We start from the raw sequence: 27,130 nt of genomic DNA on the forward strand, positions 1-27,130 counted from the left end.
CTACCGAATTGAAATCTCCATCAATCAACAGGATACCATCCGGAAGCCCCAGTACCACACGCCCGAGCTCAGCAAAAGTTGAGGTCTGTAGACCGAGCGGAACATATACAGAAATCAACTAAATAGTCCTCCCCTCCCACCTCCCTGTGAGAGCGGCGTATCGCCCCCTTTCATCAAGGATCACTTCATCTATTTCCAAGGGGAGAGAGATTTTGACTAAGATGCCCACGCCCCTAGAACCAGTGGTGAACCAAGAGTGTGCAGCGAGACGATATCCTCGCCGGTTCATAGCGTGACAAGTGTTTCCAATTAAGTGCGTCTCCTGCAACAACACAACATCAGGGGAGAGGCGTCTCAGCAGTTGCAACACAACTCCCCGCTTTATCCTGTCCCCTAACTCATTTACATTCCAACACAGTAGCTTCAACCCACTACCCCCATCCCGGAAATGAACGCAGCAGCCACCCCATAGCAAACAGTACCAAAATCTGAAAATAGAACAATACGTTGCCTTGGGAAAAAACAAAACATACCCAACTTCCCCCCTTCGCCCCCGAACGCACACCCGTTACAATACCCCCCACCCTGCACCCCTGAGTTAGACTCAAAAGCCACCCCAACTTGCAGTGTTGCCTGTCGCCCTAACATTTACTAGTCTAAAAAAAGAAACCAGAGGAGGAAAGAGTCCCACTCCCCCCGCCACTCTCGGGTATGTCACTATGAATCGATAGACGTCAAACCAGCTGTGAAGTATGATAATTGTTCGGAAATCAGAAACCACGTTGTCATTTGTCATTCTTGGTCCGGCACACCACCCTCCGCTCCACCAGAGTGTTCCGTTCGATCGCTCCGCATTGGTAATGTATCCAGCCAGTCACTCACACTCTCAAGACGATCAAAGGAAAACATCCGGTCCTCGTACTCGACACGGAGCCTGGTTGGGAATAACATCGCATATTTCAAATCAATGTCTCTCAATCGTCGCTTCACCCCCTGAAAGCCCATTCTCTGCCTCTGAACAAACTGAGTAAAGGCAGGATAGAAGCTCACCGTTGCGTTTTCAAACTTTACGGGGCCGCCCGTCCGAGACGTCTGCAGGATAGCGTCTCTGTCCCTAAAGTTGAAGAGTCTGGCGATAATGGGCCTCGGAGGGGCACCCGGCTTCGGCCTCGGCCTCCCACCTGGCACACGGTGTGCGCGTTCAACCACAAAGAATTTACTTAGGCCTTTGGGGGCAAGGTGATTTAGGATGAGGTCTTCTACAAGGAGATGTGTAGCAGGATTGTCCGATTTTTCAGGGACCCCAATAATACGAACATTATTGCGTCTGGCCCTATTTTCAAAATCGTCCAGTCGATGAGCCATGAGGTCGTTGGAAGATCGCAGATTGCCGACCTCCGCCTGTAGGTCGGAAACGTCGGTCGTGAGGCTGGAGGTCTTCAGGTCTAAGGATTTGACCTTCTCGTTAGTCTTTGATAAGTCAGCTCTAATCAAGTTGACGTCAATGGCGACAGTGTCGAGCTTAAGGGCGAGAGCTTCATATTGCTGGCCAATGGAAGTCTTGATACCAGCAATGGCGCCCATGACATCCTGTAGAGTCAGATCGGTCGACGCAGCCAGGTCTGCCCCTGCCTCATCTAAGCTCTTCGTAACACCAACGGGGGACCCTTTGGGATGGGTGTATCGATCCATAACATTCGTTTGAACGATTCCCCCCGGAAGAGGTCTCTTGGTTTTTCGCTTCTCGTTGTCGGGCCTGCCCGCCATGTTGGGCAGCGGGCCCCTGAGGGGCCTGTGAGACCTGGTGAGAATGGCCCCGCACAGTCGTCACGCCGGAGTATTCAAAAGCAGGCGCCAGCAGCTCACCACACCATCTTTCGCGACCGTTGGCACACAATGGAGTCACAGAGTACACCCAGACCTCGAGCAACCAGATCGATCTAGAGGCGGGATGTGGCCAAAAATCCAGAAACGTAACCGAAAATTAACTCCGAGGCAATGAGCAGAGCCCCACTGGCCGTTGTTGTTCAACTTCAGCCTGGGCGTCTCAACGACTCAAGCCCCAGGCGTCGCCATAGCAAGAGCTACTTTACTTGTTAAAAATGTTTCTTTTTTTCACTAGGCGAATATTTTTTCTGCACTGCATGTAGAAACTTATTTTCCTACACCCCAGCTTTATATTGGATGCAGATCCTGTCACACACTGGAAAAGGTTTTCCTCTAGCTCAGGTTAGGAACTCTGCCATGTTCTGAGTCCAGTATAACTAGAAATATTGCATGATCACAACCGGACTAGAATCCAAATTCTGACATAATATGACACAGTGTTAGACCCAGGTAATAGACTGGAAGGTAGATTTGAGGACCAGTTGGATGGAGGATGTGTTAACTCTAATACCGATATATGCACCTAACTCTAACAACTCAGAATTCCCTCTCAAATTGACCCGACCTCTCATGTGTAAGCTAAAAGCCCCATGCATATGGGAAGGTGACTTAAATTGATTTCCAGATATAGACATAGGCACATCTCACACCCTTTACGGGAGCCACAACCGATAGCATGAGGCATTTCAATCAATTGATAGAGATCAGGAGAGTGCACGTGTGGAGACTGAGGCACCCACCCTATAGAGAGTACAGAAAGTACTCATTCTACTCTCCGGTGCATGACAGCCACACTTGGTTGGACCTATTTTTCTGCAGTGATTCACTGTGTTGAAGGATAATAGGACACAGAATACCTTGCACACACCATGATTGATTGATTTCAGACTACTGTCCGTTGATGCTGGTGCTTCAATGGGGCAGAGGGTGACTGACGACACCAACTTGGAGGTTATGTAAGAAGGCATTACAAGACACAAAGTTACCTGCAATTGTATATTGGGGCGAAAGAGATGGGCACACGCCCCGAAATTCCTCAGGAAACACTGATAATAGTGCTAGCCAAACAGGGCGAGACTCCCTAGATGTGCGGTCATACAGACCGTTGTCCTTCTTAATCTATACTATAAAATATTAGGCAAAAAACTAGCAAACTGACTGTTGCCCACCATAGGAACGCTAGTCCATACTGACCAAAACAGGGTAATACCAGAACGTGATACCTTTCTAAACACAGGCCATTGATGGGGCTCAATATCTGGAGTAAATATATCCTACACAGACGCGGACATTATTGAGGGCAGCCTGGCAGGCTCTTGAATCAATCCGCAGCTCTATCCCTTTTTGGACTTCCCTCCAGATACCCAGCTAGGTCGAGTCGCGATAGCCAAAATGCTGATATTGCCATGGTTACTGTAAATCTTCATGGCTTTGCCAATACTGCACCCCAAAACGTGTCAAAGAACTCCACGGGCTCCTGTCCAATCTGATATGGTGAAAAGGAAGGAAAGGGTTACACCCCACAAAATACAGTGACTAATGTTAGAGGGGGGGATTAGGCACCCCTAATTATTAAATGTACCATGCAGCAGCTCAACTGCAATGGTTGATGAGTTGGTTGAGCGATTTTCCCAACGCAAAGGAGACACACATCACATGACTACTCAATGGGTCACATATACTCACATGGATAATGCACCCACCTAAAGTGGTGACCACAGAAGCTCACCAGATGCCAGTAGCGAGTAAATGTTGGCATAAATATTGCACAATGGCGGGTCGCCCCACACATATGCGCCTGCAATGCTGCTATGCCACTATGGACACTGCCTGACATGCATGGTGTCCTGCGGAGACAAGTTGTATGGTCATGGAAATAAGCAAGAGTGATGTTTGTTGTAGACCTTTACACAGATGGTACACTAAGCACATTCCAGCGGCTGGTTAGTTTATAACATGTGACGTGATACACCATGTGCTTAACGCAATAGGTGGGGATGTGGCCGCTCTGAACCAGCTACGTCACTACTTCTACAGGTGCTATTGTCCCACAGGGACACTCAGAAGGTTATAACAGGTCTATCCACTGCACTAAATGCACAACAGCACATGGACGATCAGAGCCCAGAGGGTGACCGACTTAGGGGGAAATTGGAAGAGCAAATGAAAACAGGTAAAAGAGGTCTACAAAAAACAAGGTTTTAATTCACACAATGTTACTATAAGCACCAGACCTACCTAACCCCAAAAAGCATCCAACACATATTTAAGGTTGCGTCACAGGACTGGCTCCAATGCAGACAAACCGAGACAGGGTTTTATTATATGGCATGGGACTAACCAGTGATCTACCGTGCATGGGCAAAGATAATAGAGATCATCTCAGAGATAGAGGATCACACCTTACACCCATATCCTCCCTGACAAATGCCACGCATCGCAGGTTAGGCTAATGCATTTTAATGCCTATTCCGGCATCACTGCACTGGCATTAAATGTCACACATTTAGTGCCCTTAATTGGTCATGGCGCTGCCGCTCGTGTCTGTGCAGCTTTAGCACCCAAAACTGAACACCCCTGCTGTATGTGCTGCTGGCCGCCAGAAAGTGAGCTGGGCCCAGGGATTAAGAAGGGACTGTAGTTGTCATTGATACACACTAATTTCTGCCTCAGCCGGCCCTTATATCAGATGATGACCCTCTTTGCTGGAATTAGACTGTTAAAGCGTGGACAATTCCTTCCAGTGGTGCCCAAATAACATGATCCGCTATCAGTGCAACTACTGGCACTCGACCTGCTAGATGACCCGACCGTCAGCGCCACCCAAAAGGGACTGGTACTGAGAGTCCAGAGGCTCATGGAGATCAGACCTCAGGCCTCTGCCTGGTCGAATTAACTATTTACAGGTGGGTGAGATGCTTTAAAATAAACCAGTAGGGGGCGTGGCCAAGATGGCGGAGTGAGGAGACGCTTTCTCCCGGAGCTCCCGACCCAGCCCGGGCCCTGAGCCTTTTGTATAGCTTGTTCCCCCCCCATCGGTGTGAAACCGAGTGGGGAAGGTGCGGGAACGGTTCGGGCTGTACCAGAGCCGTAATCTGACCTCGGAGTGCCTGTAATCCGGCCCGAGACACTGAGCAACGCAGAGACCAGGCGCGAAGAGAAATGGCGTCCTAGCTGCGGCTGTCCTGAGCTCCTTCCCCGAAGCACGTAGAAGTCGGCGGCGGTACAGCGGAGGGCAGCGGGTGCCACGCCTGGGTGCCGCGACAGGACCTGCGACCTGGAGAGGGGACGGGCTGCTCGCGGAGACGACGCGCCCCTGGCTGCCGATCCCTATCAAAATTGAGACTGCGGCTGCGGCCTAGCTGATCGGAGGCCCGCGAGCCGGAAGGGCGGGGTCACTGGACGCATAAGCGGCGAAGGAGTTGCCGAGACGGGAACCGAGACCCTCAAACTGCTGTGGAGGAGTCAGCTTCTGGACGGCTGGTGACTGACCCTGGCCGGGCGGGGAGACGCCCATAGCTGGAACCCTCACTGGAGGGGGAACGATGGCTTACAGGGGCACTCGGAGGCGCCATTTTGGCTTTCGGTGATGGTGAAGAGTCGGACGGCGGAGTGTTGAGCCCTTGAGAACTACGTCGGGGATAATCGGCTCACCGCAGCTAACTCTGACAGTAGCCGAAGAACGAGCCAGGCCAGAGGACCCGATTTGCGCGGCTGCGGTTGACTCTCTACCCCTGGTTGTGACGGGGCCGGAAGGGTCCCAGAGAAGCATCCTGCGACACGAGGCGGAGTCCTTCTAGCCAGACGAGGCGAGTGGAGTCGCTGCCCCGGTGCCCCGGTGCCCAGCTGACGAGGAGCCAGTTCTTGGCAGGGCAGCCTTGAGGACAAGATGGCGAGTCAGAAGGGCAATAAACGAAACGACCGTACGCTCCCCGAGATGCTTGGCAGGTCTCAGACCAGGGGTGAAAGGAGCCAACCGTATCCGAACGCAGCGAGTGGCTCCAATGCAACAGGCGGCGGCGAACCCCCAGTCACTCGGTCCTTTCTGGAGTCGCTTTTTGGGACGCTGAGAGACGACTTTCAGGCGCTGAAGCAGGAGGTGGCCGGGGAAGTCCGCGAGATCCGGAGAGAAGTCGACGGCCTTGGCGAGAGAGTTGTCACGGTGGAAAGTTCCCCTTCAAGATCTCCGTAATGAAATGTTGAAAAACGATGGCTGCTGAGCAAAGACCAAACGGAATTCTATTAAACTGGTAAGTGCCTTCAGTTGTAATAAAATATATATATTTCCTTGAATCCGAGTTTGATCTGCTGGTACGCACTGCGTAAGTCCAATTTAGAAAATTCACGACAACCAGCCAGACTCAAGATGATCTCGTTGATGTTTGGAAATGGAAAATTATCCATGATGACAGCCTTGTTTAAAGTCCTCAAGTCCACACAAAAAGAAAGTGAACCATCCTGTTTCAGAGTGACGATGAATCGAGACAACCATTCAGCTGCCTCCACAACCTCAATAACCTTTTCATCCAACATTTGTTTGATAATATCTTTAACTTGAGCCCTAGCACCCAAATGGACCCTTCAGGCAATATGTTTGACAGGTACAGCATTAGTACAGTCATTGTAGAATACTTTGCACATTATCATCGTTAATACACATCACCTATTGTTCAGCTCTAGAATCAACTCTAATATTAAGATAATACTGGTGAAGCCACCCTAAAATGGCTGGATATTCTGGAGCAACATAAACTTTCCCTTCAGTGGATCTGCCCTGAAACGTGATCCTTGCTTCATTATAACCCAGAACACCAATGTTGGCCCCTTGATAACCCTTCAAAACAACATCAGAAGGTATTAACTTAACACCTTTCCATAACAAGTCACATAGTGATTTTGGAATGATAGTATAGTGATCCCGTAACCACCATAAGCGATAGTGTGTGCCCATTGATTAAGAACTCCGCTTTGGGGAGAATTCTGTTATTACATAAATCAGTAGAAATGTTCTCCTCTCCCTTAACCATGATCTTGACTTCATTGTCGTCTCCCCCCCCCCCCATCCCAATTTTCTTCCCAGAAGCTTTGCATATACGGGCATAGTGTCCCTTCTTCCCACACTTAAGACATTCCTTACCTAAATCAAAACAATTTGTAGAATCCGCCAAATGAAAGGTGCTGTCACATTTATGACATATGCGACTTGTCCTGCTAAATTCAAATTATTCCCAGGGTTGGATTTTTCACTGGTGACACACCCTTTACTATATTTGGATGATTTTAATTTGTTTCATACATTTTTCTGACTCCTCCACCACCTTAGCAATCTTAATGGCCTCTTTTAAAGTAGGATTGCTAGCCGCCCACAGCCTCTCCTAAGCCTTCGTACTGTAACATTGAACAATTAGCTGATCTCTAATCATATCATCTTGCATGGGATCAAGTTGGCACTTAGTGGATCACTCCTTCAACCTAGATACAAACTCATCCACACTTTCATTGATTTTATGTGGTTGTGTATAAAATGCAGTAATAGTATTTGCAATATTCATTTTAACAAAATAACAATGGCCACTTATAAACTTTAAACAAAGAGATGTAAGTGCACAGTATATAAGAGTGTAAATAAATCTGGTCTGCGTATCACCACTGTATATGCAAATAATTTGTGACATGCTGTTTGTAAGAACAACTGGCGTGCGTATCAAGGCTGCACACACAGAGAATAATGAGTATAGACTTGCTGCTTGTACATAAACAGGTGTGCAAGCCACAGATGTAAATGCCAAAAGTAACTAATTTCGGGCTGTGGTGTGTATATTACCGCAGTATATGCTTCCCCAAACGACTTGTGGCAAACTGTTAATAAATATAAAGGGGGGTGCATGTCACGAATGAGGCTGTAACCAATAGCTGGACACCCGGCCAAAAGCGCCTGGGAAAACTGCCTGCTTCCAACTGCCAAACAATCTAGTCCTCAGTACGGAGACATGGAACCTAGCTACGTCCTATGCCACGAGCCGAGCAGCTGGAGGCAAGCTGTGCACGAGCCAACATAAATATAACAAATACATTACTGAATACGTAGTACGGCCCACTCTCTGAGATTCCCCAACAGATCCGGAGTGCAAAAGGCCGTCTGGAAGCCAGATTGGCCTCTGTATCGACAAAAAGACAGCCCAATCTGGTCACCAAAAGTGTAACTTATTTGGCACAAAGAGGACAGGACAATTCACCTGTTAAAGTTGCATTTTTGTGTTTTTAAAACTTGATTTGAATAAAAGATTATAAACCGTATGTTGTCACTCACATTGGTTTGTTTCACTATAAGATAACAGGCCTTGAAATATTAGAAGTTGATGTCTTTCAGGAAGACATAAAAAAGAGATCCTGATCCCTGAACTACAGTTACAATGATTTGTCTGTTTGCAATTACCTGCAAGAACATAAAGAGGCATATTTAAAGGTATTTCTAACCCCAGCCAACACAAATCTACTGAAAATAATAACAAGTTTTAATTTCAAGGCAACTTTGAGTTTTAGGACATATCTTTTCTGAATAAAGTGTAAGACCTGATCCAGGTAAAATGGCGGCCTTAACTTCCATGCCAGAACATGAGAACTTGTCAGCACACCCTTTATTTAGTGGCACAGCGATTTATTGTGCAAGATGTATCCAGGATTATGTTTTTATCTGTCAGTGAAAACAAAGAAGCAAAAGTTCAAATGGTCTGAAGGTGCCAGGACAATTTTGGTGCAATTTGAGCAAAATTGGATATGTGAGCAAATGGCCTACTTTAACCATTCTCAACACACAGAAAAAAAATACAGACAAAAAAGACACTGGGTGCTACCCAAAAATACCATGATCTCGAGGCACAGAAACTATAGATGATGCCAATACAGTGGGCTAGGACCACCCAGCAACATCATGATCCCTGTGCCTCATATAAGATCATTGAATATGCCAGACGCAGTCTGACAAAACCAGAGTCCATTTAATAATGAGGCTGAAAAGATAATGGTGCCAATGTTATCTGAATATGTGTGGAAAACAATTCAAGTCACCAATCAGCAAGCTCTCACCATCGTTTTTTGGAAACCACAGGTAAACAATGTGTCGCAGATCAAAGGATGAAGTTTACAGAACTGTTGCTTTTGAGTAATATTTTACTTTTTCTTGTATTTTTCGCTGGGGACAAAGTTGTCAAAACTGTTTACCTCTAGTAAAAGAGAGGGACCCACAAACCAAAGGGGTGGGGTACCAACAGACTGTAAGTCAAGGTAAGAAATCCCCTTTGGACAGTTAGACACTGGCATTCACAACTCATAGAACGCCTAGGAGCAATCACACTATTCAAAACAGCTATAAGTATAGACACTGGAGCCAATGGTGAACATGAGAAAATATAGTAGCAATGAAAAGAAATTAAAAAGTTTACAATTTATTTTGATTAAAAACATATGCTAAACAAGCAAATATCACATTTGATACAAACATCAGACATAATATACAAAAACAGTGGGAAACATTTAAAATAAGGAAAATAATTCCTATAATATCAGAACTCTATGTACAAGTATACAACAGAATCACACTACACAATTCATAGTATATTGTAATTGGAGTGGTTCCTGCAAAAACTTTGTGCACAGTAGTTCAAAAAATAGCATCGACGTGTTTCGGTGGGCGTGAAAGTAGAGAGCCAACACCTTCCTCAGGACAAATTTTTAGGAGTCCCACACACAAATACAATATCTGAAATATAAGAACAACATGTGCAGGTATAAGATACACAAATTTAAAAACATAATATAAAAACATAGTTTAAAAAAACCACTACATAGCTACATGGCTCCAATTCACACAATAAGCTCCAGGGTAAACATCAATTCATATACATATGGTGACAAAACCACATTTTATCCATCTTTATGATTGGATAGGAGCAGCATCTTAAGATCAAATATGGGCTAAACCAAACCCATGGCAATCTACTTACTAAGTAGATTGCCATGGGTTTGGTTTCGCACACCAGGATGGTACAAGTATATGGCGACATTCTCTATAAAAGTTAAGCGTAGTTCTGTACCTTATATACTTTGGACCCATATTTGATCTTAAGATGCTGCTCCTATCCAATTATAAAGATGGATAAAATGTGGTTTTGTCACCATATGCATATGAATTGATGGTTACCCTGCAGCTTATTGTGTGAATTGGAGCCATGTAGCTATGTAGTGGGTTTTTTAAACTATGTTTTTATATTATGTTTTTAAATTTGTGTATCTTATACCTGCACATGTTGTTCTTATATTTCAGATATTGTATTTGTGTGTGGGACTCGTGAAAATTTGTCCTGAAGAAGGTGTTGGCTCTCTACTTTCACGCCCACCGAAACGCGTCGATGCTATTTTTTGAACTACTGTGCACAAAGTTTTTGCAGGAACCACTCCAATTACAATATACTATTAATTGTGTAGTGTGATTCTGTTGTATACTTGTACATAGAGTTTTGACATTATAGGAATTATTTTCCTTATTTTAAATGTTTCCCACTGTTTTTGTATATTATGTCTGATGTTTGTATCAAATGTGATATTTGCTGTTTAGCATATGTTTTTAATCAAAATAAATTGTAAACTTTTTAATTTCTTTTCATTGCTACTATATTTTCTCATGTTCACCATTGGCTCCAGTGTCTATACCTATAGCTGTTTTGAATAGTGTGATTGCTCCTAGGCGTTCTATGAGTTGTGAATGCCAGTGTCTAACTGTCCAAAGGGGATTTCTTATCTTGACTTACAGTCAAAACTGTTTACTGCAAAGGAATATTTATGGCACCTAATTTGATAACCCCCATAACCAGAAAATTACAACCCGCAGATAACAGCAGTGACCCCAAACTCACCAAAGCCCCTCAACAACAATGACGGTAGTTCTTGAATACATCAAGAAAATGCACAAGCACTGTGATCTCGGGAATCTAAAATCGTGAAATACGTAGGGTGAACAAAAATAACCTTGTAAGGGCCAGCTCCTATGGAGAACCTGTATTATTATTTTTCAGTGCTAACTGCTGAGATTAATCAGAATAAATGAGGTTCTGGCTAAAGCAAATAGTATGACTGAAGTTTCGATGCTACAATGAAGGTGGCTATGCAGGTTGCCTAACTAACATTTCCCCATTTAGGAAATACTTTGTCAGACTCTGGACTAGCAAGATAACCCTCATGGAATCGGTGACAAAGTCCTTGCTGAGCTCCAGGTCAAGAGGAAACTATCCACACATTCATCATAACCCTGTCAAAATGGCAAACGTGAAAGTACTACAAAGATAAGATAAAAGTAGAAAAAGACACGAAGGGATGTGCTGACGAGCAGAGGAGAATAAGACAGTTTTAACTGTGTCAAGAGGGCATTGTTTTAACTGTGTCAAAAGGGCATTTGCTGGGAAAGGTTTGCTTAAAAATAATCAACCATTTGACTAGGATCCCTTCATAACTGACCTTACTTCCATACATTCAATAGTATCCCTGAAAGGCGATGGAGCGAGGACTAAATAGATCTGCCCGAGGAAGCCCTGTTAAATAAATACCCATTTTTTTTAACTTACTATTCAACACAAGGAATTGCCTTTACAGAACCCCCAGCCCTCCCTCACCCTCAATCCCCTTATCTTGAATTTCCATTTACAATAACCCATGGGCCCGATAAGACCACCTGAAAGAGTCATCACAATCATGGGCACAGTGTACTGGATGTACCTACGCAGGTAAGGAGATGGCGCATTGCCCCGGTGATGCAGGGCGGAATCGGGTCGTTGCACGAATAGAAAAAGTTAGTTCGTTTGATACTTTTTTGGAAAAACAAAATGTGCCCGAGTCTGTGACTTCATCAAATAACCCAACAAAATACACGCATGTGCTCTATTTACATATTTAAAGACCAGTCTGTTGCTTACCTCATCACGTTTTAGATTATTTGTATTACTAACATTAACAGCGCAGCCTCACATGGCCACGTGACAGACGTATGCCTAGTTAGTTGCTAAGGACGTCAGTCACGTTCATCACATGGGCGCCGTGCAACGTACGTCACTTCCTACGGATCACTTCCGGGGCGACGTGGTCATCTTTCCGGGGCGGATATTTATTGTCCTTAACCAATTGTTGGCTTTCGGGTGAGCAAAGCCACCGAACCGCTGCTGGCGCCACCCCCCAACAGAGCGCAGGCGGAGCTTGGAGCAGGAGGTAGCGCGCGAAACCGCTGGAAAAGGCACAGCAGCCAATGCCTGCTCTGCGCGGGAGCTCCGACTTAACCCCCAGGCGAACGAACAAAGCGGGAGGCCTGGAAGATCCGTTTGGGGGTGGGCCAAGGGGCGGGGACCGGCTTAACTGACGCCGCCTGCGCGTTACCTGCGGTTCGTTCTCTCCGACAGGGAGAACAAAACTCAATACAATTCTTCCTGATGTGGTAGGCTGCAATCAGTCCTCGTTGCACCCCGATCATACGGGTGGTGCATCGAAGACCGCACTGATTGCAGGCCGTGCAGTGCCAGGGAATGTTACTGATCCCGCAGTTCTAGGATCTTGGAGCAGTTGACCAGATCAGTGGAGCTGGATTGGATTGACTGGCTTCCCAGGTCAGTACCAGGCCTTATAGGGTGTATGAACATTAGAAACGATGGGCTCTTTGTCTTCAGGCGGAGTGCTGTATTTTCTGCGCACGTGTGAGGGCCTTTCCTGCCGGTTCATTGTTCTGGGCAGGATCGGAGCCCCGTTTCAGTGAAATATATTGTGATCATTCGTTTTTGTTTTGAGATTTTGAAGACGGCCAGAAGCTGTTACACTATTCTGTGTTTTTTCTTTTAACGAGGCATTTTTGGGCCCGTTTGTTCAAGTAATCGTTTAGGAATAAATTAGACTACTATAGAATAGAATGCTTTTCGTTTTTATTGTTTTAATTAGTGTTTGTTCGAAAGCGAAAATATATGAGATTTTGCCAAGTTTTTTTGTCATCATTTTAAGGTGTTGTCTACAGACACTTTTTTTTGCTGTCAGTGTAAGTAAGCCCTCTTGGTCTGTTATTCCATGGCTGTCGGTTTCCTTTAAAAAAAACAAGCATTTGAAATGCAATAGGTCTCGCATTATGAAAGTTTGTTCTATTGGTCTTGTAAATGACAATCTTTTTATTTATGTGTTGGTTTTGAAAATAGCTAAATTAATAGCTTTGACATTTACAATGCCAATAGTTATAACTTTAGCAAATGTGACACCTATAGCATTTGTAATGCAACATGTTTTGTATTTACGTGACTTAGATGTATTGATATTACAAATAACAATGGCTTTTAATTTTTTTAAATATTAAAATAAAAGTGATTCTAATTTATAACGGCAATAGCTTAAACTTTTGTAAATAACTTTTGTGAAGATTATGTTCAGTATATTTTATTGTGATGAAAATCCAAGAACATAAGTGAAATATTAACATCTTTTTGTGACATTTGTAATAAAGCTTGAAACATTGAGAGAACATATTTGAACCAGTTGTTGAATGGTTGCAGAGATTGATGCAGGGGTTGCGCTGCTGAGTGCTGCAGGGGTTGCGCTGCTGAGTGCTGCAGGGGTTGCGCTGCTGAGTGCTGCAGGGGTTGCGCAGAGTGCTGCAGGGATTGCGCAGAGTGCTGCAGGGGTTGCGCAGAGTGCTGGGGTTGCAAGGGGAAAAACACGAGTCTAACAGAGGGCAGAAGGGCACAAAAAGCGAGTCTAACAGTGGGCAGGAGGGCAGAAAAACAAGGGAAACAAGCTTCGGGTAGAAGACATTAGTGCACTCTGATTTAAGAGTAGATTGAAGTATCCTCTTGAAGGCAGGAAGAGGCAGCCTGAGAACAGGGTGCTCTGCGAGGGGGTAGTTATGAAGCGTTTAAGTCGGCACGAGGCGTAATTCAGAAAAAACCGCAGGAGAGCGCGGGAACATTTCTGAGGTGAAAGTGGGTAGTTAATGGAGGCAAGAGCTTCGTACATGCTACGGGTAAATGTCCCTTCAACAACATGAGACAAAAATGCATTCATAACGTAGACAGACTACAATGATAGAAATGACAGCTTCGAAACTTCAACACGCCAACCTCTGCTCAAATAACGGCTAAATTAGTTTTACAGGAAAACGAACCATAGAGAAACGGAAACGCGTGTATAGGCATTGATGTGTGCAGTTCAGGGCTCGAAAATTCCACTCGCATAGTCGAGCTAAATTTAACAAGGTCGAGCTGTTTTTAGGTCCTACTCGCCCTTTCTGGCGAGTAGGAAAACAAACCAACTTTTGTCCTCTGTATGTGAAAACTGAGCAAATGTGACAAGATAACAAGATTTAAAGGCATTTTTATTGCTGACAAATTTAATGAGCACTAAAGATGCCTTTAAATCTTGTTATCTTGTCACATTTGCTCCGCTTTGAGAGACTGGGGTCAAGTAGGTTGCAGTTAGGTCGAGGACATTTTTTAAGGTAGTAGTCCTGCAGGACTAGTACCATTTTTTGGATTTTTCGAGCCCTGCAGTTGGAAGTAAGAAAACTGTACTTGGATGGAAAAAGGTCACAGAAAAACTACAAACAAAAAAACAGCAAAGACTGCTTACAAAGGTAAAACAAGTACGGGAAATGCAAGCGGCTGGGAAATGCGCTTTCCTTTGTAGTGACTAAATAACTGCCAATACTGTACAATGATTTCTTTTCTTAATAAGTGTACACTAAATGACACAAAACAAAACGTGACTGACTTCTTTTTCTGTCAGAATTAATCAAAAGTGAAATTATATTTATTGGAGTATCATATTTTCTTATTCAATTTTTTGTGTATTCCATTTTTTACAAAATTGCACCATTAAAAGCACAAAGTTACAAATTCAAAACAATTCAATACATTTGCATACACTCAAAAATCCGGAATATTCACACCTTCAATCATACCCACTCAACACATACACCACATACAACAACCAATATATTTACATTAGTCAGATTTTTTTGAAAACAAATCCTATTACAAAGCCATAGAAAAATAATAAATCAAACACAATTTTGTTTTTGCGTGAATATTTAGGTTTCAAGTATTTCACTCTTACGGCTGAAGAAAGGCTGGTATACACGTTTCGAACTCTAGCTGGTTTATAGAGTTTTCATCAGGACCAAAGGGACAAGCTGTGGGAAGAGGGAATAGTGACATAATTAGTATCGATGCTCATGTGAGCTTTCTTACCCTCTCTTCTCGTCTACGAAACATCTCTTACCTGTCTACATTTGTATATATCTCAAAAGATTCCGTTGCAAGACACTGTAAAGGAAAGTACAATCAATGCATTAGCACGTCTTGCTCAAGAAGGCCTAATTGTACTCATTCTCTCCATGAGCCAACTAAGGGTTAAACTTACATATCATTTTGGAAGGACCCGGGCCTCTGACTGAATGGAGGGATAATCGGGATCTTGTGCACCTATGATATGAGATCTCCGTTGTAATGTATGCTCGAGAATTCCGGATTGCATTATTCAACAGAATGGAGTCTAGAAAGGAACACACTACTCTAAATTGTACCCGATGTGAGCGTCTAATGGACTCCTTCGTAAACCAACGCTCTGTAAGAATTGAAGTTGTAAATATTAACTGGTGTTCACGTAGTGCCATGTGTGCAGCATAAGAACATGAACTACTAAGTCTCCATATGACACGTGGACCGTACCTTGGATCAATCACGGAGCAGTCGTCTCCGTTTGTTTCCCTCTGAATGGAAAAACAGCCTCCTTCCAGATGCAGCTTCAGGGTTGTGAGTGGTAGCGGTTGTTTCCCGTGACGATTAAACAGCGTCCAAACGGGGATCATGGGAATTGTAGTTGCCCCGCCCAGAGTCATGGGATTGGTAGTTTTGTTCGTATTATTGCCGTCTCGCTGGCTCTTAACGGGGATTACTCGCAATAAAAGTGGACGTCCAAAGGAGTCATAAGGAATGTGGTGAAGGGTTTATGCTTGATCTTGAGCTAACAATTTTAGGAATTAGTCGGAACTGACCCGTTTTTAAAAAAACGGCAGCAGAGGTGTCAGATGGAAATTGTGATGTTTTTATAGTATTTCCCAGGTCCTTCTCATGAGTAGATGGAAAACCTATTCTAGTCAATTATTCCCTTGGCAATGTGTGGAAGATTGCTTAAATGTATGTCAATAGTAGCAGATGTTTAGCGACTGGAAATCCTTCATTCATTCAGCCTCATATGAGATTATAGATCTCAGACAGTTCATTAATTCCATCTACTGCAGTGTTGTATTTGACAATTAGCATGGCCTCTCTTCTTGATAATTTTCGATCTAGGTCGCCACCTCGTGGGTCCTTCTCAACTTTTGAGATAACAGTCCACAACAAGTCTTTTTCGTTATGATCATTCAGGTGCCAGTGATTTACCAGCAGTGCTGTTTGCATTTTAATCCTTGACTTGTGCTGTATGATACGTGCCCGGACCTCTTGGTTGGTTTTGCCAATATACAGCATCTTGCAGGGGGCATACGATCCCATATACCACATATCTAGATTTGCAGTAGGTGAACGTTTCGTGTTTCCAAAAGATGTTCTGATGTTCAAAAATATTTCCTTCTTTTGTAGAGGGACAACATGAACACGTTCCGCATTTTCCATGTCTTTGGATCGGTGGTAGTCCGGCAAAAGATCTCACTGTCATGGGACTTATTTGGGGTAGTCCCGCTCGGACCAAATGATTAGCTATGCTGCAGTCTTTTTTTAAAGGCAAAAAGGGGGGCTTCATTCAGAGTTGAATCTAAATTTTTAACCAAATGCCAGTTCTGCATTATGACTTTTTTCAGCATGTTGGAATTTGGGCCAAATGTGGAAACACAAACAATCCTGTCTGTTTCTTTTTGGGGATTATTTTCCAAAAGGAATTCGTGTGGTGTCCACCATGCGCATTTCATAGCTTTCTTTAACAGTTTCTTGGGGTAGCCACGTTCTTGTAGATTTTTTGATAGTAGTTCTGCATGAAAAAAGTATTTGTCTTTAAAATGGCAGTTACGTCTAATTCGAAGGTATTGCCCGAAGGAAAGAGTCTCCTTCAAACTCCGAGGGTGATTGCTGTCGAAGTGTAGAGCCTTATTCCGGTCTGTCTTTTTCGTATATAATGTGGTGACTAAACCACCATCTGATGGGTACACCTTCACATCAAGAAAATGCATTCTCCTTTTGGAGTAATTCAAGGTGAACTGTATTTCTTGTGTCCGGTTGTTTAACCATTGATGAAATGAGATTAAATCTTCTACAGTACCCGGCCATACTAGAAAAACGTCGCCAATATAACAACACCAATTTTTTAATAAATTGTACAAAAGGGTTGTTCTGATATATGAATTTTTCTTCATATTTTGCCATAAGTAATATGGCCAGCTCCGGAGCAAATGGACAGCCCATGGCTACTCCGCCAACCTGGAAATAGTATTCCCCATTGAAATTAAAATAATTCTTCCTCAATGCGAATTTTGCCAAAACTCACAATGAAGTGTGTGGGGACCCTCGTTGGTTTTTTCGTGTCTCCAGGAAAGATTCGATCACCTTTATTCCTTCATCTTGGGGTATCTTAGTGTATAGAGACACCACATCAAGAGCCACTAGGAAGTGTATGTTCTAGTCAAATTCTAGAGTAGTCAGCTTGTTGATGAAATCTGTTGTATCTTTTATGAAAGATTGTACCTCAGGTAGAAATGGTTTCAAGAAAAAATCCACAAATTTGGAAATGGACTCCATAAGCGACTCGCAACCGGACACAATTGGACGTCCTGGTGGAGTGGTTTCGTCTTTGTGTACTTTGGGGAGTACGTAAAATAAAGTGGTGTGTGGTCATTTGATTTTCAGATATTCAAATTCTTTCTTCCCAATAATCCCTTGAGCTTTCCCTTCATCAAGAATGGAGTACAATTCATTTTTAAGTTCCAGTGATGGATCTTTATTGATTTCTTTTGTAACATGTAATGTCCTCTAGTTGTCTCAAAACTTCAGTAATATATTTGGATTTGTACCATATTATAATCGAGCCTCCTTTGTCTGCTTGTTTAATTATAACAGACGTGTCTTTTTAGGTCTCGGCTACCGTCGCACTGCATAGCTGTGGGAGTAGCCGAAGCTTTTATGTTTTCTACAGTGGGGCTTTAACCCGCCTCTCTCTTCCATTGGCTAGCTTTGTAAATGGAGGCTAGCCATTGGAAGAGATGTGTGTCACTCATTTGTAGTCCCCGCTTGAGCAGATACCGGGGCGTGTGTTTTTTACATTTTTTAATAGGTGACGTCATCCTTCACTCGGCAAAAAAACACGCCCTGATTCTGACATTTTCGGAGCTTTAGCGGCCGCCATTTTAGGCCGACCGCCGGCGGAAGAAGTCGTCCTCTCAGGCACATCAATGACCCTGCCACTCCAGGTAAGTTTTGATGCACTGTAAATGCTTGTATTTATTCACATCACTTTGGTGACCTCACTTCCTCATATAATCACCAAAAGACGTAAGATTTCACGATGGCTAGGCACTAAGTGCGATATCTGCTGCCTCACCATCTCAACATTACCATAACCGTTCGGCAATCTTCAACTAGGCTCAACTTGTCATGCTGCCGAGTGCATCGATGTAGAGGCCAAAAGTTGTTTAGTCCAGCAGCATGGCGCCACTGTGGGCTCAGAAAGAATATAAGTTAGCAGTCTAGTTGTTTATTACCAATTTACTATCCAATCTCCCAAACGGGACGCTCTGGATCAAGACTCGTTGATTCTGTTTGAGACGTTCTGTCTCCAAACTTGATGATCTACTCTACGCACAGTCTGTTCTCGTCTTGCTGGTCCCGGAAGTGGCTGTAGCGACGAAATGGCGGAGAGTCCTGGGGAGGATGCGGTGTTAAACGCGGTGATGGCAACTGGCGGCAACGGTTCAGGGGCATCACCGGTGTCTGGTGGAGGTGCGGGGAATGCCACCTTCCTGCCAGCGGAGTTATGGGCAGCAGCTGGCTACGGAGTGACGCCCGGAGGTGTCCTTCCTATCGCAACTATTGCTCCTATGCCCCCAATCTCGACCATTGCACCCATGCCACCTATAGGCACAATCTCTCCACTGAGCGGCTTGCCATCGGCAGGGACAGTGCTCCTCTCATACTCCAGCTTCTGGGATCCCACAGTGAGCAGCGACTGGGGCAACGAGAGGGCATCAGCACAGTTCGTGCTGCGGATCAAAAGGTGCGGCTCCCTCCCCAAATTCCTCTTTAACACAATTGTGATACTCTATTCTGTAATAGTCATCACTAGCTTCTGACACATCCAACTGCCACCACCAGACATACCCAATACGCAACAAGAGGGGTCAGAGCGCAGTTTTTTCTGTACCTCATGAGGAACGCTTTGCGATGACATTTGCAAACACAAAAAGTGGGCATTTATTCTTTTGAACTGTGCCAAGCAGATGTTGCTGCTCTGACTGCCTGTAACAGAACGGGTTGCCAGCTGGAGGCGGAATGATTGTGCATTAACCTGTGTGCCCTAAATAATGGAGAGCGTGATTGGCAATACGCAAAGCAGAGTGGACTATTCGAGATCGCTGCAGTGGATGCAGTAGTCCACTGAGCTGTCTTACTAACAAAGGTATATCCGACGTGTTCTTGCGCTTGCCTTTCCTCTTTTTGGTAGAATTAATACAGCACATGTTTTTTTTTCCGCTTTTGTTTTTTAAATCACCCTTTCAAGATGTACCTCCCTCAGGTGTTGGTGAGCTGTCGTATTTAGTTCACTTTTCCTGTGTACCATTATCTATCTTGCCGATGCTCCTGGTATTGTCTGGCAGCAGATTACTGCTCTCATTCAGACCTGGGAGCGGCTCCAGGTTTGACTTGATTTATAGCGTCTAACCTACAGCGCAAACTAACTAGTTTCTAGGCGCAGTAGAGCTAAGGGAAGTACTAGGCACAGGACTGGCGAGACATCAAGCGATACAGATAGGTCCTAAACACCGACAGATTGGAAAGCAGACAAGTGTAAAGCAGTGTGAGCTTGAACACCCCTGCCGTCTCGGCAGTCAGTCTAATTCCACACATTCTCGCACGTTCCAGAGATGGAGTTCAGCGAGTCTCGTGCGTCGTGTTTCCGATAAAGTGGCACCTGCCCCTTTAAACACTAAAAGCTACGGCTGGGAATTTCTTTATTTGAAGTCCAAAGTTCTTGTTTTCATTTTTTTTTCTATACACAAGGGCGATACACAACGTGTATTTTCCAGACCCGAAAAGAAAACTGGGCCAAACATCTAGCAGGGATTACTCTACTGATTCCACTCGCGGTGCACTCAAATGAGACATCTTTAAAGCACTGATCCTTGGCATCTCCTTCCTTGCCCTAGCGGGCTTCATTTCAATAGCACTGCATGTCTCTTTGATATAGCGCTCTGTAGCGCGGTTTGATAATTTCTTCGAGCTGTGAATAGCAGGTGCTTCTGTTACTGAATTTAATAAGTCAGTCTATGGACCTCAGGGGTGATAAAACATGAGTTGGCCTTCCAAGGATGGAAGTCAAGATTTGCAGCCCACCCCAGATTTTAACAAGCATTGGCAAAGCCAAAGGCTCTTGCCATTGAGAGCTATTGACTCTGGCAGTGTTTTGCAGTCATGTTGTACAACAGCGCAGATGTGCTGGAGTGTGGCTAAAACTCATTTTATAAAGCACTGTGAAAAGGCAACACTCTGTGTGTGTGGGGCTCTGTGTGTGTGTGTGTGTGGGGCTCTGTGTGTGTGTGTGTGTGGGGCTCTGTGTGTGTGTGTGTGTGTGTGTGTGTGGGGCTCTGTGTGTGTGTGTGTGTGTGTGGGGCTCTGTGTGTGTGTGGGGGGGGGGGGCTCTGTGTGTGTGTGGGGCTCTCTGTGTGTGGGGCTCTCTGTGTGTGGGGCTCTGTGTGTGTGTGGGGCTCTGTGTGTGTGTGGGGCTCTGTGTGTGTGTGGGGCTCTGTGTGTGTGTGGGGCTCTGTGTGTGTGGGGCTCTGTGTGTGTGGGGCTCTGTGTGTGTGGGGGGGCTCTGTGTGTGTGGGGGGGCTCTGTGTGTGTGTGGGGGGGGCTCTGTGTGTGGGGGGGGCTCTGTGTGTGTGTGGGGCTCTGTGTGTGTGGGGCTCTGTGTGTGTGGGGCTCTGTGTGTGGGGCTCTGTGTGTGTGTGTGTGTGTGGGGGCTCTGTGTGTGTGTGTGTGTGGGGCTCTGTGTGTATGTTTGGGGCTCTGTGTGTGTTTGGGGCTCTGTGAAGCGTTATATATAATCCTTCATTTTTAGGGCTCGCCTGCTGTGCGCTTGCGCATAGCTGGCGAGCTATATTGCAGCTTAAACAAAGTTAAACCAACTCGGCGATTTCTTTGAGTGCCCGAGAGCGCGTGCACATCAAAGCCACCAGCCTCCTCGGGCATCTCAAGCTTCCCTCAGCCGGCATTTCTCCTCCCCTAATTAGTCATGCACGGCCGGCCGGTCAGCACATCAAAGGCTGCTGCTCCCGGCCCCTATTCTTCCCTTCTTGCCTCTCCCAGCCCCCCTTCCCACCACAGCAATGCTGAGGGATTGTTTATATTGCAGCCTAACCATCTCACATGCTGCTCTTGAAAAAATAACCATTGTTGGTCATGATATAATAAACGCTCTAATTATTTTATCAGGGCCACACAGAATTTTATAAAGTCTTTTGCTGGCATTTTCGTTTTATGCTGATTGCTATTTTACACCTTTCACATGCTGGCGATTTGCTTCAAAGATATACATTCATCCTGAATCCCGTTACTAGAGCTTTCTCCTCTTCTGCTATATATGGGTTTTAGTTGAATTTCATTGATCTTTTACTAATGATTTATAAAAAGTGCCACCCACCACACAGCTCCACCTACACCGCTCCACCGATGCACCCACCACACAGCTCCACCGATGCACCCACCACACAGTTCCACCGATGCACTCACCACACAGTTCAACAGATGCACCCACCACCCAGCTCCACAGATGCACCCACCACCCAGCTCCACAGATGCACCCACCACCCAGCTCCACAGATGCACCCACCACCCAGCTCCACAGATGCACCCACCACCCAGCTCCACCGATGCACCCACCACCCAGCTCCACCGATGCACCCACCACCCAGCTCCACCGATGCACCCACCACCCAGTTCCACAGATGCACCCACCACCCAGCTCCACAGATGCACCCACCACCCAGCTCCACAGATGCACCCACCACCCAGCTCCACAGATGCACCCACCACCCAGCTCCACAGATGCACCCACCACCCAGCTCCACAGATGCACCCACCACGCAGCTCCACCGATGCACTCACCACACAGTTCCACCGATGCACCCACCACACAGTTCCACCGATGCACCCACCACCCAGCTCCACAGATGCACCCACCACCCAGCTCCACAGATGCACCCACCACCCAGCTCCACAGATGCACCCAGCTCCACAGATGCACCCACCACCCAGCTCCACAGATGCACCCACCACCCAGCTCCACAGATGCACCCACCACACAGCTCCACAGATGCACCCACCACACAGCTCCACTGATGCACCCACCTCCACCGATGCACCCACCACACAGCTCCACCGACACAGCTCCACCGAGGCACCCACCACACAGCTCCACCGAGGCACCCACCACACAGCTCCACCGAGGCACCCACCACACAGCTCCACCGAGGCACCCACCACACAGCTCCACCGAGGCACCCACCACACAGCTCCACCGAGGCACCCACCACACAGCTCCACCGATGCACCCACCACACAGCTCCACTGATGCAACCACCATACAGCTCCACTGATGCAACCACCATACAGCTCCACCGATGCCCCCACCACAGAGCTCCACCGATGCCCCCACCACACAGCTCCACCGATGCCCCCACCACACAGCTCCACCGATGCCCCCACCACACAGCTCCACCGATGCACCCACCACACAGCTCCACCTATGCACCCACCACACAGCTCCACCGACACAGCTCCACAGATGCACCCACCACACAGCTCCACCTATGCACCCACCACACAGCTCCACTGACACAGCTCCACCGATGCACCCACCACACAGCTCCACCGATGCACCCACCACACAGCTCCACCAAGGCACCCACCATACAGCTCCACCAAGGCACCCACCACACAGCTCCACCTACACAGCTCCACCGATGCCCCCACCACACAGCTCCACCGATGCACCCACCACACAGCTCCACCGATGCACCCACCACACAGCTCCACCAAGGCACCCACCTACACAGCTCCACCAATGCACCCACCACACAGCTCCACCGATGCACCCACCACACAGCCCCACCGATGCACCCACCACACAGCTCCACCGATGCACCCACCACACAGCCCCACCGATGCAGCCACCACACAGCCCCACCGATGCAGCCACCACACAGCTCCACCGATGCAGCCACCACACAGCTCCACCGACACAGCTCCACCGATGCCCCCACCACACAGCTCCACCGATGCCCCCACCACACAGCTCCACCGATGCACCCACCACACAGCTCCACCTGCGCACCCACCACACAGCTCCACCGACACAGCTCCACCGATGCACCCACCACACAGCTCCACCAAGGCACCCACCACACAGCTCCACCGATGCACACAGCTACACGAGGCACCCACCACACAGCTCCACCGACACAGCTCCACCGATGCACCCACCACAGAGCTCCACAGATGCCCCACCACAGAGCTCCACAGATGCCCCCACCACACAGCTCCACAGATGCCCCCACCACACAGCTTCACCAATGCACCCACCACACAGCTCCACCGATGCACCCACCACACAGCTCCACCGATGCACCCACCACACAGCTCCACCGATGCACCCACCACACAGCTCCACCGATGCAGCCACCACACAGCTCCACCGACACAGCTCCGCCGAGGCACCCACCACACAGCTCCACCGATGCACCCACCACACAGCTCCGCCGATGCACCCACCACACAGCTCCACCGATGCACCCACCACACAGCTCCACTGATGCAACCACCATACAGCTCCACCGACACAGCTCCACCGATGCACCCACCACAGAGCTCCACAGATGCCCCCACCACAGAGCTCCACAGATGCCCCCACCACACAGCTCCACAGATGCCCCCACCACACAGCTCCACAGATGCACCCACCACACAGCTCCACAGATGCACCCACCACACAGCTTCACCGATGCACCCACCACACAGCTTCACCGATGCACCCACCACACAGCTTCACCGATGCACCCACCACACAGCTTCACCGATGCACCCACCACACAGCCCCACCGATGCACCCACCACACAGCCCCACCGATGCAGCCACCACACAGCTCCACCGATGCAGCCACCACACAGCTCCACCGACACAGCTCCACCGATGCAGCCACCACCCAGCTCCACCGATGCAGCCACCACCACCGATGCAGCCACCACACAGCTCCACTGACACAGCTCCACCAATGCACCCACCACCCAGCTCCACCGATGCACCCACCACACAGCTCCACCGACACAGCTCCACCGATGCACCCACCACACAGCTCCACCGAGGCACCCACCACACAGCTCCACCGAGGCACCCACCACACAGCTCCACCGAGGCACCCACCACACAGCTCCACCGAGGCACCCACCACACAGCTCCGCCGAGGCACCCACCACACAGCTCCGCCGAGGCACCCACCACACAGCTCCGCCGAGGCACCCACCACACCGCTCCGCCGAGGCACCCACCACACCGCTCCGCCGATGCACCCACCACACAGCTCCGCCGAGGCACCCACTACACAGCTCCGCCGAGGCACCCACCACACAGCTCCGCCGAGGCACCCACCACACAGCTCCGCCGAGGCACCCACCACACAGCTCCGCCGAGGCACCCACCACACAGCTCCGCCGAGGCACCCACCACACCGCTCCGCCGAGGCACCCACCACACCGCTCCGCCGATGCACCCACCACACAGCTCCGCCGAGGCACCCACCACAGCTCCACCGATGCACCCACCACACAGCTCCGCCGATGCTCCAACTAAGCTCCACCAATGCACCCCCCAAACAGCTCCACTGATGCACCCGCTAAGCTCCACCGATGCACACACCACTCAGCGCAACCACAGCATCACTCAGCGCAACCACAGCATCACTGGTTCAAATATGTTCTTTCAATGTTTCAAGCTGTTTTAAAGCTTTCACGCTTTATTACAAATCACAAAAAGATGTTAATATTTCACTTCTGTTCTTGAATTTTCGTCACAATAAAAAACACTGAACATTATCTTCACAAAAGTTATTTACAAAAGTTTAAGCTATTGCCATTACAAATTAAATAAATTATTTAAGTATTAATTATTTTTAAAAATTAAAAGCCATTGTTATTTGTAATATCAATACATCTAAGTCACGTAAATACAAAACATTTTGCATTACAAATGCTATAGGTGTCACATTTGCGAAAGTTATAACTATTGGCATTGTAAATGACAAAGCTATTAATTTAGCTATTTAAAAAAAAACACATAAATAAAAAAAAATTCATTTATAAGACCAATAGCTCAAACTTTCCTAATGCGAGCCCTATTGCATTTCCAATGCTTGTTTCTTTTCCATTTCGGTGATTGCTGACAGACTGTTTTTTTTCAAAAATAGCCACTTCTTTTGGTATTTTGTGAAAAATGGAAAATACAAAAAATTGAACAAGAAAATGATACTCTATTAAATATAATTTCACTTTTGATAAATTCTGACAGAAAAAGGAGTCAATGTCACTTTTTGTTTTGTGTCATTTAGTGTACACTTATTAAGAAAAGAAATCATTGTACAGTATTGGCAGTTATTTTGTTATTTAGTTCTTAGAGGCTTTGCCTTGCTGTCGAGAGCCCAACCCAGTGGTGTTATTGTTCCTTTTTAGTGAAGCAGGGGGCGGGGAAGCGGATCCCTTTGAAGTAGCTCACGGCCTCGCGGCTGTGAAAGCAATTGGGGGTGAGAGGAGAAGTGAGGCCGAGGCTTTGATGTGGACGCTCGCGTTCCGCACTATTAATCATTACGCACTGTCCAAAATCTGCGATGATTTCTGAGCTTGCATTGCCTACTATAATTCTTGACAGCTTTAAGTCGAGACCTAAAAATATGTATTTGTTGGAAGAGTTAAAAAAAAAAGACATATAAAATACATTTATTTCGGTTAGAAGGCCATAGAATCTTAGAAACATTGCTAATAGATAGCATAAATACCCCATGGCCAATAAATTAACCCCTTCGCTGCGGCGGCTATTCCGCTGCAGCGCTAAGGGGGTAGGGCGGCCGCGCGGTGGGCACGTGCTTGTGACGGAACCGCTCCGTCACGGCTCGCGGGTGAGCTGTGCTTGGGACGGAACGGTTCCGTCACGAACGCGCCCGCCCAATGGAACGCTCCGCGCAGGCGCGCCGAGCGGGCTGGGACGGAACCGTTACGTCACAAGCACAGCTCACCTGTGGCTTGTGACGGAGCGGTTCCGTCACAAGCATACAAGGGGTTAAATACTAAGCCATAAATATTACATTACATATCTTCGCACGTTCCAGCGTTTGCCAAAAGATTGATCTCGCAATCAATACAAGAATGGATATCCTTTTTCTTTGCAAAAGGTTCATTTTTATATCCAACAAATGACCTAAAATTGCAGTCGGATTGTCTATGGATTGGGGTAATTCTAAAATGCAAAGAAAATTTTAATCTCTCATTCCGAAATGATCTAATACACGGACAGCTCCAGATTATATGGCTCCATGTCCATGTCCCCCCCCTTGGTTACATCAGAAACCATTTGCTGAGATCTCTGGGTTTTTTTGTAAAATGAAATTCATTTTTTACATACATTAAGGGAAATATCAATATTATCTTTAACAAGCCACGTGTTTCATACTTTCTCATGTACTATTGTAGTTTTATCAAATCTCAAAAACGAAACCCACCCACTAATAGATGTTTTCATTTTCAGTTCCAGCAATTCCTCACTCTAGGCTTGTATTCTGCCTACATCAAAGTCCTTTATATAACTGCCGCTTAATATACAGGACCACAGCAGAATATTCTTATGGAGCCTAATCCCGGGTTCTATATCGTCCCATAACTTCAATGACTCCATTTAGGAAATCTGATATTAAACTAATACCATT

General features: G+C 46.7%; 2 protein-coding genes across 19 annotated transcripts in view; one reads left to right on the forward strand and one right to left on the reverse strand.

The window, feature by feature from the left end:
- The window catches only part of INO80E (INO80 complex subunit E), a 258,774-nt gene extending 246,715 nt beyond the window's left edge, over positions 1 to 12,059 (reverse strand). For 2 of the 5 annotated variants that reach the window (XM_086932097.1, XM_086932096.1), the window contains exon 1: positions 11,853 to 11,973. The gene's annotated coding sequence lies outside the window, so the exon portion shown is untranslated. The other 3 variants (XM_086932094.1, XM_086932098.1, XM_086932095.1) reach the window with 3 other exon arrangements.
- Positions 1 to 27,130, forward strand: part of LOC147703752 (uncharacterized) — a 174,637-nt gene that overhangs the window by 78,899 nt on the left and 68,608 nt on the right. For 2 of the 14 annotated variants that reach the window (XM_086932090.1, XM_086932084.1), the window contains exon 1: positions 12,052 to 12,533. The exons of 2 other annotated variants lie outside the window; for them this stretch is intronic. The gene's annotated coding sequence lies outside the window, so the exon portion shown is untranslated. Of the gene's footprint in view, positions 1 to 12,001; positions 12,534 to 27,130 lie in introns of those variants that run through there. 10 more of the 14 variants (XM_086932082.1, XM_086932079.1, XM_086932087.1 and 7 more) reach the window with 7 other exon arrangements.

The sequence above is a fragment of the Lissotriton vulgaris genome, chromosome 7 (assembly GCF_964263255.1).
Source record: "Lissotriton vulgaris chromosome 7, aLisVul1.2, whole genome shotgun sequence".
Lineage (NCBI taxonomy): Eukaryota > Metazoa > Chordata > Amphibia > Caudata > Salamandridae > Lissotriton > Lissotriton vulgaris.